This window comes from Triturus cristatus, chromosome 8, assembly GCF_964204655.1.
Source record: "Triturus cristatus chromosome 8, aTriCri1.1, whole genome shotgun sequence".
NCBI lineage: Eukaryota > Metazoa > Chordata > Amphibia > Caudata > Salamandridae > Triturus > Triturus cristatus.
The window spans coordinates 1,492,221,507-1,492,242,206 of NC_140591.1; positions in this window are offsets into that span (position 1 = coordinate 1,492,221,507).

Sequence of the window (20,700 nt, forward strand, 5' to 3'; positions counted from 1 at the left end):
TCACTATTATTGTTGTGACACCTGGGGGCTCATTTTAAAGATGAAATTACTGTTTGCTCATTGGTGCAAACAATATGGCCCGCCCTCCACTACTTCCAGCCTCGTCAGTCCTGCGTTAGTCCATGCCGGTTTTTCCATGCCTCTTGCTGTGGAATGCTGGTCCAGTGAACAGCATATTCAAACACCCAGTGGTGTCCCATCCTCTGCTGGCAACGAGACACACATTTTCCTCAGCAGGGTACGCAGGGAGCAAAGGTGACAAACTCCACTCGAACCTCTTCAAACAGCATACAGCTGCTTCCTTTCTCCCCAATTGGCCACGAACTGCAGTGAGTATTTTGGACCATCCAGGGGGGCGACGTGCTATGTTTTTCCACCATACCACTCTGCACAGGTTATGCACGTAGATCCAGAATGAAAGGGCGTGCCGGCAAAGCGGTGCCTGCAACCGCTTACATATCCACACCAGTCCCACTTCAAGAATGGGCCAGACACATGCTCCGAGGTTCAGGTAAAGATTTATTGCTTCTTCAGGCATAGAACAAATGTCCTGTAAAATGCAGTAAAACGCTGGGCAGACGCGTTTCAGCCTGACGGCTTTCCTCAGTGCCCACTTCACTATTATTGTTGTTACACCTGGGGGCTCATTTTAAAGATGAAATTACTGTTTGCTCATTGGTGCAAACAATATGGCCCACCCTCCACTACTTCCAGCCTCGTCAGTCCTGCGTTAGTCCATGCCGGTTTTTCCATGCCTCTCGCTGTTGAATGCTGGTCCAGTGAACAGCATATTCAAACACCCAGTGGTGTCCCAACCTCTGCGGGCACCGAGATGCACATTTTCTTCAGCAGGGTACGCATGTATTGCATTTTATAAAGCCCTTTCGATTGGACAACCAGTTAGTAGACAGTTTCATTTCTGGGCTACTGTTAACTATTGCATCCTTCATAGATGTTGCTCTCGTGAAAGTAATGCTAGGATGTTTAGGCATTAACTTTCCAATTATTGGATCATTTTTAACAACTGACCAATTTTCATCAATTACTCTACGTATGGCTTTTTGCTCTTTATTATAGGTTAACATCAGTCTAGTTGTAGTGCCTGTTTCAGTTGCTTTTGGAAGATTCTTTGCTAACAGATTGTCTCCTTTTTAGCATTAGCTTTATTAATGGCTATATCTAGGGTCTTTGCAGTATGCCCTCTCTCCAGGAACCTTTCTTTACTTTGTTTTTGCGCTTCAGCCAGGTCTGTTATATTACTGCACACCCAGCGAATCCTCAGCATCTCCCCATAGGGGATACTCTGAATAAGATGCGGGGGATGATGACTTGTTGCGTGCAGTAAACTATTACCTGCCGTGGGTTTCCGATATAGCTTTCGTTTCTAATTTCCCATTTTTAATGTAAACCTCTACGTCCAGAAAGTAAACATTAGATTTACTGATGGTAGATGTAAAGTGGAGATTGATATTGTTATTATTAATGTTATCAACAAATTCTAGTGCTTCAGTCATCAATGTAGCGTAGCCATATTTTTATATGGATATCTACCTGTTGTTTTTTAAACTCTTTGTTCAATATCATCTCCTCCCACCATCCCATATGCAGACAGGAGTAGCTTGGGGAAAAACATGTCCCCATAGCTACTCTTCTGGTTTGTTGGTACACATTATTGGAAAACAGGAAATAATTATTTTCCAAGCAATATTGGATCATGGCCATTAGCATTTTGCTATGGTGAGCCAGATTGTATGGCCTTTTATCCAAATAGTACTGTATTGCCCTCATGCCATCTTTATGGTGAATACTAGTATATAGTGATGTTACATCAAGGCATACCAACAAATATTTTGGATCCCATTTAAATGTCTGTAAATGTCTCAAAAAATTGCCAGAGTCTTCAATAAATGAGGGCAGATCTTGCAGGAAAAAGTCTACATATTTTGATGTATTCTCTAGTAAACCTCCAATAGCTGAAATTATGGGCCTGCCAGGTGGCGTTGTAGCATCTTTGTGTAGTTTAGGAATGAAATTCCTCCATGCTTATCAGGCCAGCACTTCGCCATACATTCAGCTTTGAGTAATAAAGGTTCTATGAAGCACGTACTGTTGGCATATTGCTTTTTTTATAGCAATTTGTGTCTTCCAATTGTCCCAATGCTTCTTTCATGTATTTGTCTCGAGGCCAGATAACAATGTTTTTTCCTTTGTCTGAATTTCTGATTATTATTTGATCATGTTTTTGAAGTTTTTGCATCAACTTATTGTATTCCTGTTGTTGATATGAATATCTTTTTTTCGATCTTTCAGTGCATGATTTTAGATTCTTTATTCCTGTCGTGACCAGTTCGTTGAACTTATCCAAAGAATCTCTGACACTTACAGGCTGAAAATTAGATCTCGGTTTGAAATTAGTTCGAACTGTATTGAAGCCCCCCACATTGGGGCTTGCGTCATCATTGGTATTTGTCGTGTTTTCTGATATTAGTTTGTGTAAATCAGCCAATAGCTGGTCATCCTCTATATTTATTATGTTAGATGTAGATTGATTTTCAAATTCAAATATGTTGGTACTGTTTTTATTCATGCCACTGCGATTAGTCAAATAAAATTTTCGCAGTTTCAGTTTTCGGACAAATTTGTAAATCTCTACTCGAGTACGCGCATAGTTGAAGTTATTTATGGGACAATATGATAAACCCAGTTCTAAAAGTTTAATTTCAGCATTGTTGAGAATCATTAGGGACAAATTTGCCACTGTATTATTTTTATTTTCAGTTATTTTCATTGCCATCTTTTTTTGTTGTATTGTGTCTTCTTGTTGCCACTTGCGCCTCCGATTGCACTGGCGTCTTTCGCTTCATTTTCTATTGAGCCTTTGCTTGTTTGTGAGAGCTGTTTTCGTGGCCTCAATGTGTGGCTCCGATCTTGCCTCAAGCAGTCCACTTCTTCTGCCAGGGAGAATTTTTGAAACCCCAACTACCCATTCTTGCTTGTTCAGCTTCATTTTCACTCTCAACAGCAGAACTCAGGTCCGTTGCAGATGATGAGGAGGCCCCCATTTCTCTCATATTCAGGCGCATATCCGTTTGGTGATTTTCTGGCTTTGATGTTTTCATGGCATCATATCTTTTCGCGAAAGTAAATACTTGTCCTTGCTCGTAATCAAGCTTGTCCCTCTGAAATTTAAATGCTTTGCGTTTCTTGATTATGTCTTCTTCCTTTTCCAATCTGGCTAGCATGTCATCTCTGTACTTTTTACTTAAAGGTGTTACTTCAAGTTTGTCAATTTCAATGTTTAGATCTCCAATTTGTTTTTGTAGTTTGGCACTATCACTATCTGCATATTTGACCAGTATTTCCACCAATCAAGCGTGACAATTCCAAGTTGCTTTCTGCCCAGTCTTTTAACATTTGGGGATCAGGGTTTTCGTAGCTTGGAACTATCATGATTCGTAGCCCACGTGGAATACGTTCCTCTTGTAAATATCGGCTCAGTGATCGGTGTTCCCACAATAACTCGTTGCTATTGGTATTCCCCTCTTGTGTCAAGTTTCCCTGAGCCGGTGCTGAATCCGGTGTACTAGGGGCATCATCAAACATAAGATCAGCCGCTGCCTCACGGCTCCTTAAAGTGTCAGCGGTCATGGCAGAAGCACTTTTTGAAACTATTTATTAATGTCTTTTTTAAGGCAATATCGATATAGTATCAATGCCTTAATGCGCACGCCTCCTTTACTGGATTTTCCCACACGTTCCTACCTGAGCTTGCGGTGATCGATCCCCGCGTCCTCTGACTCGATTTTCGACTCCGCGCTGCAAGTGGAATCTTTCTCCTGAGTATCCGGGGGCTGCTGTGACTCTTCTCGCGCCGAGAATTTCAATGATTTGCGGAACTTCTACCAGAGATAGCTTCCTGTCACAATGCCCAAACAGCAAGGAGGGGGTTCACCAATGCTGAGGAAGCCATCTCAGCAAAAATATTCCACAAACTCCGTTCTTTTAATTCCTTTTCCTCAGGGACAAACGGAAGCGAACCACCAAGTAAGTGACCTAAATATTCAGTTTATTGCTGCCACCATGACCGCCATGACGCGTTTCGGCCTGCCACGTTTTAGGAGTTGTCATCTTCCATTTAAAGTGACCTGTGCCTCTCACGTGATTTAGCATAGACATATATATGTAAGAATTAGCCACTTGACACAGAACTATCATTAAAATGCAATTATTCCTTTATCCAGATATGCGTAATACTGTCAGAAATAACACTAATGAGAAAACAATGATGCAGCAAAGATGCATGTAATGTTTTAGAATGTCCTCGTCATTCGGTGCAGTCTGATTTCCCATGAACTGTAAATGTATCATGCCCAGAAAAGTCTTTCTTTCATGTATATCAACAATGCAATGAATTGTTTTTAGAAAATAGAGCACTTCCGGGTGTGTGAAGTGACTTTGACAAAGACTGTGCTGGTTGAAACAAGTCAGTTATTAAATATTTTTTCTCCATATAATACCGAAGTGTGGCTTTTCCTTACGCAGCACGCGAGGGCATTTGGATATATATATATATATTATCTACTGGTGGTCGCCAGTAGATAGTTATAGTTAGGACCGTGTTTCCATAGGAAATCTGAAAATTCTATTTTGAATAACTTTGGCGCCGGTTGACGAATCCTCGCGAAATTTTCAAAACTAATGGGGCGCTCCGCTCAGCTCCTACCCTGAAAGTCTCGGGGTGATTCGTCAAGCGGGGGCAGAGAAAAAAGGGGGGTCCCAAAACGCGTTTCCCCCATGCATTTTCCCATAGGACCTTTAGTCGAAGGTACAGCCCGAACGGCTGAACAGATTTACTTGAAATATGGCCGAGAGGTAGTCCTCAGGTCAGGCATGTGGCTTTTGCATATATGGAGTCAATCTGTTCAGTAGTTCCTGAGAAAATTGCAGTTAAAAGTACATATATATCTATAAGCGCGCACCGTTCGCGCACGGTGCGTGCACCCTAACGTGCACAAGCGTAATTCTGATTGGCGGTTACATGTCAGTCAACATTCGAATCGGTCGAAGTCAGGAAGTGTCGGCCGCCATTTTGTGTGTTTGGTGTGTGACAGAGAAAAAGAAAGGTGGAGAACGTGAAAAGGGGGCAGGGTACAGAGTTCCTGACCCCCTAGCCTTTGTCAGGGGGTCCCTGAAGGGCCCCGAAGGGTGAAAAAAACATTTTATTTATTTTTCAAAAAACCGCGAGGTGCGCGCACGGCAGAAAAATATCTTTAAAAAAATAGAATAAAAAATCAAGTGTAAGTGTTTGGATGTTAGGTGGCTCTAAAAAGAGCTGTTGTGTTCATTGAGTGTTTTTTGGTACCTACAAGAAAGTACCGATGCAGAGTCTAAAGTTCAAGAGGAAGACTCTTCATCATTGAAATGTACACCGTCTCCTCTATAAATTGCCTTGCATGTTGTAAAGCAAGTTGTTGTGGTATATAGAACCCATACCATAGTCTCTGAGGAAAGCAGAAACAGACTTATTGACGTGCTTTCTTGCTTTGTCAATCTGCGGACAATATTGGTTGGACCAGTTCCACTTTTGCCTTTGGCATATATTAGAATATACAAAGGTAGTTTGTGGAAAAAGTGATATCAATTGCACAAAGGTGTCCTTAACAAGCATTTCCAGACCTACCCCAGTTAAAGTGCCTAGGTCATTTCCACCACAGTGCACAATTATAAGGTTAGGCTGTGGGAGATGTAGAAAGGATTTCACCAAATGCATTAATTGGTGCCACTTTAACCCTCTCTGACCAATCCATTTAATGTCTACATTTGGCAAAGCAAGGTCTTTCACAATACCTCGTTTTTCTGCATACTTTTCACTCCAGAAGACATAGCTATGACCTACAATCCACACTGTGAACATCTTTCAAGGAGATCTGGATGCACTCAGAAGGTGTCTTTCAGTAGAATGGCAATATGAAAAGAAAGATAGTTGTAAAATGGAGGCGTACATACTTTTTTTAAATAAAAAGAACTCATTGGCTGTTTCAGACCATTTTACACTAAAAACTAGACTGTATGTTTTCATTTTTATAAGCATGTTTTGTATTGGTTCAGAAAAATGTGTTACCATAGAACATTAGTTTGGATTTGCTGTTATGTTTGAAAAGTCAAGCAGTCTTGCTCTTTGGATTAGAAACATTGTGTGCTGAACTTCTGACCTCTCTGCTCACACCAGTGTTCCATGACCTGTTGCTATGGTAGCAGGCAGAAGTGATGTTGGGGGTAGGAATGATTTGGAAAAGGGTTGAAATTTGCAACCAATAGAAATGTGTGTTTCCATTTGAAAAAATGTGTGAAGCAATGTGATTTGAAGTTAACATGTATATGAGTGAAAAAAGGGAGGGAAAGTTTGCCATTTACTGGTTCTGGTGAGAGGTGTACAGCTCAGAGATTCTGGCTCTGATAATCTGCTGTGTGAGTGCCACATTTCTGTCTCAACTAACTACTTTTAAAGGTGAGTTATGAATTTGAGAGGGGATGTATGTGGTGTATTTTGATATAAATAATAGAAATTTGTTTCTTCTTTTAAAGTTGTGTTTTACATTTTAAGTTTTGGAAGACATTTAACTGCCTTGAACTTGTAAGATATTATGGAGTAATTATGGAGTAATACCCAGGAATACTGTTGTGTGCCTAGAATCACACCATGAGTCTGTGTGCACACAGGAATTGTTGTCAGAGATTTAATTTGTGTTGCTCTTGTTCTGTAAGACTTGCACTCGAAGGAAAGGGGCAGCTTGTTTTCTTGAACTGTGATGGTTAGCATTCAGCAGAAATCAGTATCTCACAGATGCGAGGCAAATGCTAACACATTTGAAAACAACAGGGTAGATTTTCCTTCCACTCCTGCAATGGGTGAGGTAGTTCCTACATGTTCAAAACTCCAATTAACCCTTACCACACATGTACTCTTATATACATCTCTGCAGTTTTCATGCAGTTGTGCAAGCGACCATGCAGATCTCTCTTGCACCTGACAATACACAGTCTCCAGAAACACACTTTTAGCACACAGGCAGCTGCTTCTCCTGCACTCCCATGCTAAGTATTCAGCACTGTGTGGTATTTCAGATAGCAGTGTGTAACGCTAATACATTCAACATCACTAAGGCTCATTTCCTTTGCTCTAGTCTAATCACTCACCCAGGTAACACATGCTCATGGTCTCAAGTAGCTGTTAGGACATGTGCTCTTTTCTGCCTCTCTAAAATATAAGGAAAATGTGTCAGGCTGTTACAGTAATTATCACTTGCTCTATCACAGTAGTAAATGTGCTTTGAAATTGCCAATAAAATATAGTTTTCTGCCAAGAATCACACCATGAGTCTGTCTGCACACAGGAATTGTTGTTAGAGATTTAATTTGTGTTGCTGTTGTTCTGTAAGACTTGCACTCGTAGGAAAGGGCAGCTTGTGTTCTTGAACTGTGATGGTTATCATTCAGCACAAATCACTATCTTACAAATGAAAGACAAATGCTAACACATTTGAAATCAACATGGTAGATTTCCCTTCCACTCCTGCAATGGGTGAGGTAGTTCCTACATATTCAAAACTCCAATTAACCCTTACCACACATGTACTCTTATATACATGTCTGCAGTCTTCATGCAGTTGTGGAAGCATCCATGCAGATCTCTCTTGCACCTGACAATACACAGTCTCCAGAAACACACTTTTAGCACACAGGCAGATGCTTCTCCTGCAGTCCCATGCTAAGTATTCAGCACTGTGTGGTATTTCAGATAGCAGTGTGTAACGCTAACACAATCAATGTCACCAAGGCTCATTTCCTTTGCTCTAGTCTAATCACTCACCCAGGTTCCACATGCTCATGGTCTCAAGTAGCTGTTAGGACATGTGCTCTTTTCTGCCTCTGTAAACTATAAGGAAAATGTGTCAGGCTGTTACAGTAATTATCACTTGCTCTACCACAGTAGTAAATGTACTTTGAAATTGCCAATGAAATATCGTTTTCTGCCTAGAATCACACATGAGTCTGTCTGCACACAGGAATTGTTGTCAGAGATTTAATTTGTGTTGCTGTTGTTCTGTAAGACTTGCACTCATAGGAAAGGGACAGCTTGTTTTATTGAACTGTGATGGTTAGCATTCAGCACAAATCACTATCTCACAAATGAAAGGCACATGCTAACACATTTGAAATCAACATGGTAGATTTTCCTTCCACTCCTGCAATGGGTGAGGTAGTTCCTACATGTTCAAAACTCCAATTAACCCTTACCACACATGTACTCTTATATACATCTCTGCAGTCTTCATGCAGTTGCGGAAGCGTCCATGCAGATCTCTCTTGCACCTGACAATACACAGTCTCCAGAAACACAATTTTGGCACACAGGCAGTTCTTCTCCTGCAGTCCCATGCTAAGTATTCAGCACTGTGTGGTATATCAGATAGCAGTGTGTAACGCTAACACATTTAATGTCAACAAGGCTCATTTCCTTTGCTCTAGTCTAATCACTCACCCAGGTTCCACATGCTCATGGTCTCAGGTAGCTGTTAGGACATGTGCTCTTTTCTGCCTCTGTAAACTATAAGGAAAATGTGTCAGGCTGTTACAGTAATTATCACTTGCTCTACCACAGTAGTAAATGTGCTTTGAAATTGCCAATGAAATATCATTTTCTGCCTAGAATCACACAATGAGTCTGTCTGCAGACAGGAATTGTTGTCAGAGATTTAATTTGTGTTGCTGTTGTTCTGTAAGACTTACACTCGTAGGAAAGGGGCAGCTTGTTTTCTTGAACTGTGATGGTTAGCATTCAGCACAAATCAATATCTAACAAATGAAAGGCAAATGCTAACACATTTGCAATCAACATGGTAGAATTTCCTTCCACTCCTGCAATGTGTGAGGTAGTTCCTACATGTCCAATCTCCAATTAACCCTTACCACACATGTACTCTTATATACATCTCTGCAGTCTTCATGCAGTTGTGGAAGCGTCCATGCAGATCTCTCTTGCACCTGACAATACACAGTCTCCAGAAACACACTTTTAGCACACAGGCAGTTGCTTCTCCTGCAGTCCCATGCTAAGTATTCAGCACTGTGTGGTATATCAGATAGCAGTGTGTAACACTAACACATTCAATGTCACCAAGGCTCATTTCCTTTGCTCTAGTCTAATCACTCACCCAGGTTCCACATGCTCATGGTCTCAAGTAGCTGTTAGGACATGTGCTCTTTTCTACCTCTCTAAACTATAAGGAAAATGTGTCAGGCTGTTACAGTAATTATCAGAAGTAAGAAAGAATGACTTAAAAAGACATTCGTAAAAAGATGTTTCAGAGAAGAGTGATGTTCATTTTGCTAAAGGATGTGAAAAAAGATAGGAACAAAGCCAAATTTTATAAGAAAAAGAAACATATTGAATCAATTGTTGCAAAGGCTTTGGAATTAAAAAGAAAGCTATTAATTTTAATTTTGAACAGGATCCGCGCATTAGATAAAATAGTCAATGTAATGAAGTCAAAAAGCAAAAGGAAAAGAGTAGTGAAAAAAAATAACTTTTGTAAAGTGTTCTTTGGAGAATGGAAGCATAGTTCAAGTACTGAACCATATTTTAATGAAGAGAGTTATCTTCAAAGTAATAGTTTGCTGCATGCAGTTGACACCAGTGGTCGAGCTTATGAAGTTAAGGATGGTTGTGTAATGGAAAAGGAGAAAATGTTTCCAAGAAATGAGGAAGAAGTGTTAGCTGATGAGGTTATGGGGAGACGTCCTAAAGCCCCAGTGTACACTTGGAATTGTAGTAGTATTTGTACTGTACGACAGGAATCTATTGATAAATTACGTGACTTTCTAAGAGAATATAGTAAAAAAAGTGTTAAACAGAAGATTAATGTGCTTCAAAGACTAGATCCATGCAGAGTGAGAGAGAATACTGGTTTGCAAGGACATTCTCTGGCTTGTCTTTCTAGGAAAGTTTGTCAAAGTGTTTTTCACCATTTTAGGATGCTGGCAGTTCATCATACTGAAATGAGAAAATTTGTGAGAAGATTGTATTTTGCTAAAAGTCCAGCACTAAAGTTAAATGAGTTGAATAGTGCTCTGTTCCATGGGTCTGTATCAGATGTGAAGAAGGTGTGTGAGGATATTGAGTTTTGTTACTTTGGTCCAGAGCAAGAAAGTGTAGTAAATGACACAGGTATTGAAGAAAATATGGAAGAGAATGTAGAACTCACTGTTAGTAAAAATTTTGAAGATCAAATGACAAAATTTACTATCATCTCTAATGAAAGACCAATTATTACTTGTATTTGTTGCCGGAGAAGCCATTATAAAACTCAAACAAGGAATGTTGATCTCTATAAAAAAAGTGAAAAAGAAAATAATTCTAATTGGAAGGATTTGGCTACATATTTATTTCTGGAAAATTGTTTTGATTTGGGTGAAGATCAGCGTAGTTGTAAATACTGTTATAACAAGTTAGAAGACAATAAAATGCCAGCTAGAGCTGTACATAATAATTTAGAATTGGTTGATATTCCTGCAGAACTTTCTGATTTAAATACGTATGAGTCTATACTCATTCAATGTGTCCATGTGTTTCAGACTATAGTTCGTATGGAGCCCAAAACAGGTAAATTACCTCCTTCAGATTTACAAAGAGGTTTAAAAGCAAGAGTTGTCTATTTGCCATTAGATTTGAAAAAAAATATTGAAACATTTGATGCAGATAGTTTGTAAACTGAACCATTAGTTATTCTGGTTAATGGTGTACCTACAAAGAATAAGAAAATTTGACAGGAGCTGGTAGATGTATGAAAAGTACAAAGAGCAAATTTATATTTGAAAAGAAATAATAAATGGTATGAATCAATTTACATGGATGAAGATGAAGTTTTACTGGCAGACACAGGAATACCAACTGGGCAAATTGAAAAAGTGGATAAGTCAAAAGAAGAAGAAATTTATGAACATTTCAGCATACATCCTCTTCATTCTCCCTGATATCCTGGCAGCCTTGCCCCCTAGCTATTATATGTTGAATGCTAACCGGCCTACAGCCCACCGCGGCGGAGGAGTGGCAGCAATTATACGCAAAGATCTTAAAATTATTGCGTCTTCCTCGCTTTGCCTCCCCGAGGTCGAGAGTCTCGTCATCAGCCTCGCTTCTGGGGCGGGAGCCCTGACTCTCATTGTCCTGTACCGCCCCCCTATATCCATGCCTCTGTTTCCTGCAGCTCTCTGTGAACAGCTTGCTGCTCTGCTGACTGCTTCCTCTCGCATCGCCATGTTTGGCGACTTTAATTACTGGTATGACCAGGCTAACGCCGGCCCCCATGCTTCTGAATTGTTTGAGACACTCCTCAGCTTAAATCTGACCCAGCATGTCACTACTCCTACTCATATCGGGGGTCACATCTTGGATCACATCTGGTCGCTGGGGGTATCACTCTCTGGCCCTATTGTCTCTCCATGCGTCTGGTCAGATCACTCGTTGATCGAGTCCTCCATTTTGGTGAAGGGCTCGGCGAGACTCCCGCCTTTAGACGGCGGGACTGCCAGGAAATGGAATGCGCTTGACTTCCCTGCTTTTCTTTCATTTCTCACTGAGACTCAACCCCCCTCCAGTGACAGCTTAGATATTAATGCTCTGGATGCCAATATTACCAACTGGCTTACAATGGCTAGCGACCAATTTGCCCCCCTCTCTCGATTTCCCCGCTCCCGACACAGCAATTCTCATAAATGGTTCAATTCAGCTCTGAAATCTCTACATCTTGAGCTACGTCAAGCGGAGTGTAGGTGGAGACGCAATTATCTGAGCGTCGATAGGGAGATGTACGTCCTTGCACGTAAGGAATATAAAAAAGCCATTAGCACCACCAAGGCTGCTTTTTTCTCTAAGAGAATACTAACTGCCCCTAATAAATCTAAAGAGATATTCAAGGTTCTGGCTGAATTGACATCTGATGCCGGGACACTCCCTAACCAGGCCCCCTCTGCTGAGTCATGCAATGCCTTGAATTCTTTTTTCATTGATAAGATCTCGGCAATCAAAAATTCTATTCCCTACTCTCCCTCGACGGCTATTGTCGCAGCCCCCTCTATCAACACTTCTACCTTGACCTGTTTTCCGACCCTTGATCCCGACTCCTTAGCCAAATTGGCCACGCGTGTGAAATCCGGCTCCCCCAAGGATTGCTGCCCCCCTACTGTGCTCCGCGAGGTTTGTCGCACTCTCCTGCACAGTGTTTTACCCCTACTTAATGCTTCTCTCAGCTCCGGAATAGTTCCCAGGTCGTTCAAGGAGGCTATCCTAGTGCCTCTGCTGAAAAAGCCTGGCGCGGACCCTGGGGCCCTCGCAAACTATCGGCCTATCTCCCTCCTGCCCTACCTGTCTAAGATCCTGGAGGCACATGTCACCATCTGCCTCTCGCAATTCATTGAGGAATCCAACTTTCTAGAATCTAATCAAGCCGGCTTTAGACCTCTCCACTCCACCGAGACGGTCATCCTTGCCGTGATGGACAACCTCAGAAGCAATGCTGACAGAGGCTCCCCCCAGGCATTGGTCCTTCTGGATTTGTCGGCAGCATTCGACACGGTGGATCATGCCATCTTACTCCACCGTGTCGAGTCAGCTGGAATCCGTGGGGTCGCTCTGACCTGGGTCAGGTCTTTCCTTGCGGGAAGATCTCAAGCTGTTAAATTGGGCCCTTTCAGAGCCACCAGCGTCCCGTCACCTTGCGGTGTCCCCCAAGGTTCTTCTCTGTCCCCTCTCCTTTTTAATTTGTATCTTCAACCCCTCATCCATTCTCTGGGTAAGTGGGATGTCACCGTGTTTAACTACGCGGATGACTTACAAATTGTTTTTCCCCTTACTACCCCTGACGCTATTATTAACTTCCAGGCAGTCATGATACACATCCAGCATTGGATGAATCAAAACCATCTAAAGATTAATCCTGGGAAAACTGAGCTCCTTCTTCCTGGGAGGAGCGCCGCCCTCTGGGGCCCTCAGTTCTGGCCCTCTGAGCTCGGCCCTTCGCCCCTACCAGCTGACCGTGTAAAGAGTCTGGGGGTCATTATCGACTCTGAGCTCAGTCTCAAGGCCCAGGTGAGCGCCGTAACTTCCACTTGTATGTTTCAGCTCTACAGAATACGGAAAGTTGCCCACCTCTTGACCTCGGAAGCCTTACTTCAGGTCATAATAGCACTGGTGATGTCCCGTCTGGATTTTTCCAATTCCCTTTACCTTGGCCTCCCAAAATCCTTGCTGTCCAGGCTACAGCTTATTCAAAACCAGGCCGCTAGACTTGCCTTCAAGATTCCAAGATGGCAGTCGGCCAGACCTCTGTTCCATCAATTACACTGGCTGCCTATCAGTGAAAGAGTAGCCTTCAAGATCTGCTGCCTGGTTTTCAAAGCCCAGACTGGTTCCTCTCCGGCTTTCGTAAAGTCCTTGGTTACTTCTTACTGTCCCTCGCGCACCCTGAGGTCCACTCATCTCCAGCTTCTGGCTATCCCCCGTGTCAAATTCTCTAGGTTAGGTGGACGCAGCTTCTCCCACCTGGCACCTAAGCTGTGGAATTCTCTCCCACTTTCCCTTAAGACTGAGTCTCGCCTTCTGCCTTTCAGGAAATCTTTGAAAACTCTGCTCTTTTCACATCCCCGTTAAGTTTCCCCTGCTCTGCCTTGGTAGTCTATCAGCGCCAGGAAACCTATGGTGTCAGTGCGCTCAATAAATTCCCCTTAACATTAACATTAACATTAACATTCTAAAGAAGTTATGGGAAACACTATTGATTTGTTTCAGATGAAAAAAGCAAAAGGAACTCCTGTGAGTGTATGGGAGGGGAGCTTGGAAGCTCGTTGTTTTCCCCAGCTGTTTCCTACAGGAAAAGGTGGACGATATGATGAACGTCCAGTACAGATTCCTGCTTCTGAGTATCGGACTACAAGATTATATGCAGAAGATCCAAGATTTCGTCAAAGTATTCCTTATTTGTTCCATCTTTTATTTGAAAGTGACTTGTCTGCACTATCTTATGCAGTAAATCACATTTTAAAAACTGGAGTACATCTACATAATGTTTCTGCAAAGGATTTTCTGAACAAAGTGCAACAGCGAGATGATCATTTGGAATCTCAATTGATTAATCTGATGGCTTGTCAGCGTGGGACTAATGAATATTGGTACCGACGCCATGGAGAATTGAAATGTATGTTACGGAATTTAGGAACTCCTACATGGTTCCTTACCCTAAGCTGTGCTGAGTACGCTTGGGATGATTTACTGGATTTTCTTCGAGAGGCAAATTCAAATATTGAAAACATCCAATACAAGACAGCAGGAGAATTGTGCTCATTGGATCCAGTTAATGTTTGCAGATATTTCAATCATAGATTTGAGGCTATGATGTCCTTCACCTGCAATAAAAAAAATCCACCTCTTGGAGAAGTTGTGGATTTCTTTTGGAGAAAAGAGTACCAAGCAAGAGGTGCTCCTCATATTCATATGCTGTTTTGGATCAAGGATGCCCCAAAATTTGGAACAGATTCTGATGATGCAGTTTTATCTTTCTTAGAAGAATATGCAACATGTGCTATACCTAAAAGCACAGAAGAAAAAAACTTAAAAGAGCAAGTTTTTCGTTTCCAAAGTCATCGGTGTGGAAAATACTGTCGACGAAAGTACAAGAGTAAAGATAAATTCTACACAAAATATCGATTTGGATTTCCACGACCTGTTCTTTCAAAAGGAAGCTGTGCGACATACTATTACAGGAAAATCGCCTAAAAATACCTATAACCTAAGAAGAAAAGAAGAGTCAAAATATATAAATGACTACAACCCAGTCATTTTATCCATGTGGAATGCTAACATGGATATTCAGTATGTAGCTGACAATTCTATTGCTGTTGCTCGGTATGTCACATCTTACATCACTAAATCTGAGAAAACGGAATTGAAAGAAATGTGGGAAGAGATTTCTCATGAGAAGACTGTCAGTAAAAAGCTATACAGTTTTAGTTTAAAGATGTTATCGCATCGGGAAATTGGGTCATACGAATGCTCAGATAGGTTATCATCTGCAAGTCTGTACTCCACGTCCAGAAGAATAATTTGGGTAAGTTTAGGCCTTGCAGGAATGCGAAATCGGGTATTGAAATCTATTCGAGAAATTGAATATTTAGCAGAGTACGAACCAGAAAGTACAGACATTTTAAGAAGAAACATGTTGGACACATATTACCCAAAGAGAATTCCTCATCTTGAGAACATGTGTCTCTATGAAGTGCTGCAGAACTACATTTTTAAAAGGAATACCACAGAAGACATCAACAATGGAAAATATAAAGTCATTGGTGAGGAAGGATGTTTGGTGAGACAAACAAAAGGAATTTTGATTAATCACAGAAAGCTGAGTTGCGACACTACTGACAAGAAGGAATTTTACTACTTAGCACTTTTACAGTTGTTTAAACCATGGCGTTCAGAGGATGAATTACTTGGACATTTTCAGAGCTATGAAGATTCCTTTAATGCATGCAAACATAGCATAGAATGCAGTACTTTCACAACTTATGTACAAATGTTAAATGAAGAAATTGAACAAGAAGCAACAATTGCAGCTGAAGTAGCTAGAGACAGTTCTCAAGACAGTCAAAGTTCTGGGACGCTCAGTCAAGATCCGCTAGGACAACCAATCGTAGAAAATGAAGCTGCAATAGCCATGACTGAAGTGGAAACAGCTATGAATCAAGCTCAGGAAGATTTAATAAACTTACCAAATTTGGAACAACAACTGAATGATGAACAACAACAAATTTATGAGGAAGTCACAAAACAAATTGATCATGGATTACTACATGAAAATAAAGAGTGCTCATGCACATCATTTGAACCAATCAGAATGTATGTGAGTGGAAAAGCTGGAACTGGAAAAAGTTTCTTAATTAAAGTAATTAGAAGCTACCTACAGAAAAAAACTGATTCAACTTTGTCTTGTGTTGTTACTGCTCCAACTGGGTTAGCAGCATATAACATAAAAGGAATTACCTTACATCTTTTGCTAATGTTACCAGTAGAGCATGAGAACAAAATACAATACCACAAGCTAACAGGAGAAGCATGTTTTGAAGTTTCAAGAGTGTTGAAGAAAATGAAAGTTCTCATTATTGATGAGGTAAGCATGGTATCAAACTTAATGCTTGCCTTTGTGCATTTAAGAATGCAGCAAATTCTAAAGACAGACTAGGACGTGTTATTTGGAGGAAAACATGTTATAGTTTTTGGGGATCTACTGCAGCTCACTCCAGTTAAACGACAACCAGTATTTCATACTCTTACACATGAAGACACGAAAAAGTTGTTAGGAAGTATAGGTAATGTGAATATTTGGACATACTTTCACTACAAAGAACTCATTACCAATATGCGGCAAGCAAATGATGATGATTATGCAAGTATTCTCAAAGATATCAGAATTGGACTACTCACAGAACATGGCAGAAAAGCTTTACAGAGTCGATTGCTATGTAATTTGTTTCCAACAGAACAAATAGTTCCAGAGAAAATATACAAGAAAATTGCAGAAAAAAATACTGTAATCTGCTTAATGCCAACACTACATGAATGCTCTATATTCAATCAAGAACTTTTTTGAAATTGGAGAATGAAGAGATTATAAAACTGGAAGCTGTGGATAAAATACAGCATGAAGGAATAACTATTATATTGACAAGCAAATTGACAACTAAATTGGATTCTCTAGAGAAAAACATATCGAAAACAGCTGGTTTAGAAAATAATCTTTATGTATGTATGAACTGTCGAGTAATTTTAAGACGTAATTTGGATGTAGAAAAAGGTTTAGTGAATGGAGCTATGGGTAAAGTTGTGGGTTTTGTTAATTACCAGAAAAAAGATGGAATTGAATTTTTAAAAATAAAATTTGATCAGATTGAAGAGGTTAAAGACATTAGTCGTTGTTCAGTTCATTTTTTGCTTGTGAAAGACTTATATGTACGTAGGAAGCAGTTTCCGTTTTCTCTAGCATATGCTGTAACTGTTCACAAATCTCAAGGATTAACTGTAGATAGTGCTTTTGTAAACATTGGATCTAGTTTGTTTAAAGAAGGTATGGCATATGTTGCTTTGTCACGCGTGAAAAAATATCTGGTTTATTCTAGGCCTGGGCGGTAAATTCCGTTCCGTTCGCGGAATTTGCGGAATTTGGGTAATTTCGCGTTCCGCGGAGAACACGAAATTGCCCAAAAATCTGCGTTTCGCGACTTCGCGAAATTTTTTGCTTGTCCGCGTTCTCAATATGCGTGTTCGCAAGATATTTCACCGCGAGCACGCATACAGCGATCGCGAACAGGAAAAAAGTATCATGAACAAGCAATTCCGCGTGTTCGCGGAATTTCTGCGTGTTCGCGGAGATTTTTTACCGTTTCGTGGAGATTTGCGTAACGCGATTACGCAAATTCCGCCCACCCCTAGTTTATTCATGATAGGCTTTGATGAGTCAAAAGTTAGTGCTGATGCAAATTGTGTAAAGGAGTATAATAGATTAAGAAGAAGCTATGCTCCTCATTTAGGTCAGTATCCTGTGTTTGAAAAACGTGTTTTTTGTCGGAAAAGGAGAATTGAGAATATCTGTAATGAGGATGTACAGAAGAGTAAACAAATAGAGACTGATGTGATTGCAAGCAAAAAGAAAAAGAACAATGTTGAAGAGGTTGTTGGTTGTCATTTTGAAAATAGCTCTGGTATCAACTTCTACGCTAATGTAGTGCTGAATGTTGTATTTTATCTTGAACGTTTGAAAGAGCAGATAATACTAAATCATGAAAAAAGATTCTGTTCTCTGCTGAGTTTCCTTTATGAGAATGATAAAACTAAAATAGAAAGTGCTTCTGATGTTAGAAATCTTTTAGATGTATGTTCTGGATGTATACAGTTTACAGAAAATGTCCAGCAAGATGCACAGGAATACTTAATGTATATGCTTATGGTACTGGAAGATGAAGGGGTAGAAATAGAAAATATGTTTGGTCTCTCTTATAAATGGGAACATTGTTGTGAAAAATGTTTGAACACATGCAGCACTAATGTTGATTCTGAAAGGTTCATATATTTAACATTACCAGAGAGTAAATCAGTGACTTTTAGTAAATTAGTTAAAGATGCAAATCACAACATGGAATGTTCTCAATGTAAATCAGAAATGTTATCAACGTTATTTTTAAAGAAATATGGACAGTATGTAATTTTAATGATACAACGTTGTAGAGCTGATGGAACAAAATTGGACACTTTAATAAAGAAGTTTGTAGGAAATCAATTATCAATATCAGGAAAAACTTTTGTTGCAGTTGCAATAATTTTTCATGATGGACCTTCTATAACTTCTGGTCATTACACAGTTTATCTAAAATGTGAAAAAGGCTGGACACTGTGTAATGATTCTTAATTGATTTTCAAGCAACGTTTGCCTGCAGAATTACGAAATTGTTACTTAATTTTTCTAAAACCAAAATTTTAGATACAAATTGCAGCATCTGAAGAAACCATTATTTCAATTTTATACGATTAACATTGGATATTTCACTTAAAAAGGATTTTAAAATTACCATTTGGCCTCATGGAAAGGTAAATCTTTGTTTTGTGGACTTCTTTGACAGATATTATTTTGGTGTATGTGCCTAAGCAACAAGATTTACAGACGTTATTTATTGCAAATAGTTATTGTTCTTAGAAGATTTTTTTAATATATATGTTACATTTCTATCAAGGTATGTTTCACTGAGGATACATTCAGGACTTTTTTAAATAATCTTTCAGATTGTTTATTTTTTTGCCCGCTGTTAAGTGATGAATACAATTGATATCACTATTTTCAGTGAAGTTCAATATATTCTGAAAACAGCAAAAAAAGGGCAAAAATTACTTTGTAAAAAATGAAAATATATGTACTGTTTGCAAAAATGTATTGTTGAATATTAATACTTTTTTTCTTTTTTTTCAGATCTAGAAAGAAAATTTAGGAAATTGAATCAATTTTTCTTGCAATTAAAAAAAACATTAATTTCTAATTAAGTTATTGTGTTGGTCAGGTAAGTTTAAAATATGTGTATTTCTCACCCCTTCACTTTCATGCTCCCTTTTCTTCACTTCTCCTCACTCTGCTTTTCTCATTCCCCTTCCCTCTCTCTTCTTCTTTTTCTGCTCTTTCGTAACTCCTTCACTCCTTCTCTACTACTCTCCTAGGTTTACTGCCTCCATCACTATTTTTTCAACCATGTTTCTCTCCCTGTCTCCATATGTCTCAGTCATTCTAACTGCCTTACTCCTTCTCAGTTCCTTGCTCTGTGTCTCTGTTTCTGTCTCTCTCCCTTTGTCTGTCTTACCCTTATTTTCCTTTACATCTCTGGGGCAGATTTATAAGCCCCCTGCGACATCACTACGTGACTTTTCATGACATACTGGTGGCGCAGGAGGCTCCTCCATATTTACAAGGAGAGGAAAAGCCACTCTGTGTGACTTTTCCTCTCCTCGTAAATACGGCCACTTCACATGCAGCACTGTGCGTTGAAAGGGCGTTCCATGGGTGTTGTTGTTGGTGTTCACACGCAACACCCATAGAATTAGACACATCTCCAGATTTACGAGAAATCGTAACTCTGGAGATGCATGTGAATGCTACGTCACCCTAGAGGTGGTGTAGCGAGGCACAACGAGGGGAAATGTTTTTATTTCTCCTCGTTGTTTCCTCTTTTAGTGCGTGCTCCATTCTACAGAACGCATTGAAAGAGGAAAAAGCCTCTTGTGATTGTTTTTGTGCAGGAACGTGTCCCTTCCTGCACAAGAACAATCTCCCCACCACGCAGGCATCCTTGTACCATGGTGCAAGGGAGCCTGCGCCGGCGCATGGCTGCAGTTTGTACGCCTGCGCAGGGAAGCATAGAGATGCGACAAAAAAATCGTAAAAAAAATAGAAATAAAAATCAAATTTCAGTGTTTGGATGTTGGTTGGCTCTAAAAAGAGCCATTGTGTTAATTGAGTGTTTTTTGGTACCTATAAGTAAGTATCGATGCAGAGTCTAAAGTTCAAGAGGAAGACTCTGTTCCCTTCATCTGTGAAATGTACACTGTCTACTCTATAAATGCCTTGCCAATCCCCTCACTATTTCTTCTTATTTCGTGGGACAAGGAGCAGAACAGGTATCAATTTTAGTTGAAAATGGCAGAAGAGCACTCTACTTCAGGGAGTGAGGAGGAGATCTGGATGCACTCAGAAGCATTGGTTCATAGTAGTTTCTCTTCCAGAATCCTCAAACACCACAGACACTCCCCTCACTATTTCTTCTTATTTCCTGGGACAAGGAGCTGAACAGCTATCAATTTTACTTGAAAATGGTAGAACAGCAGTGTACTTCAGGGAGTGAGGAGGAGACCTGGATGCACTCAGAAGGTGTCTTTCAGTAGAATGGCAATATGAAGTGAAAGATAGTTGTAAAAAGGAGGCTTATATACTTTTTTTTTTAAATAAAAAGAACTCATTGGCTGTTTAAGACCATTTTACACTAAAAACTAGGCTGTATGTTTACATTTTTGAAAGCATGTTTTGTATTGGTTCAGAAAAATGTGTTCCCACAGAA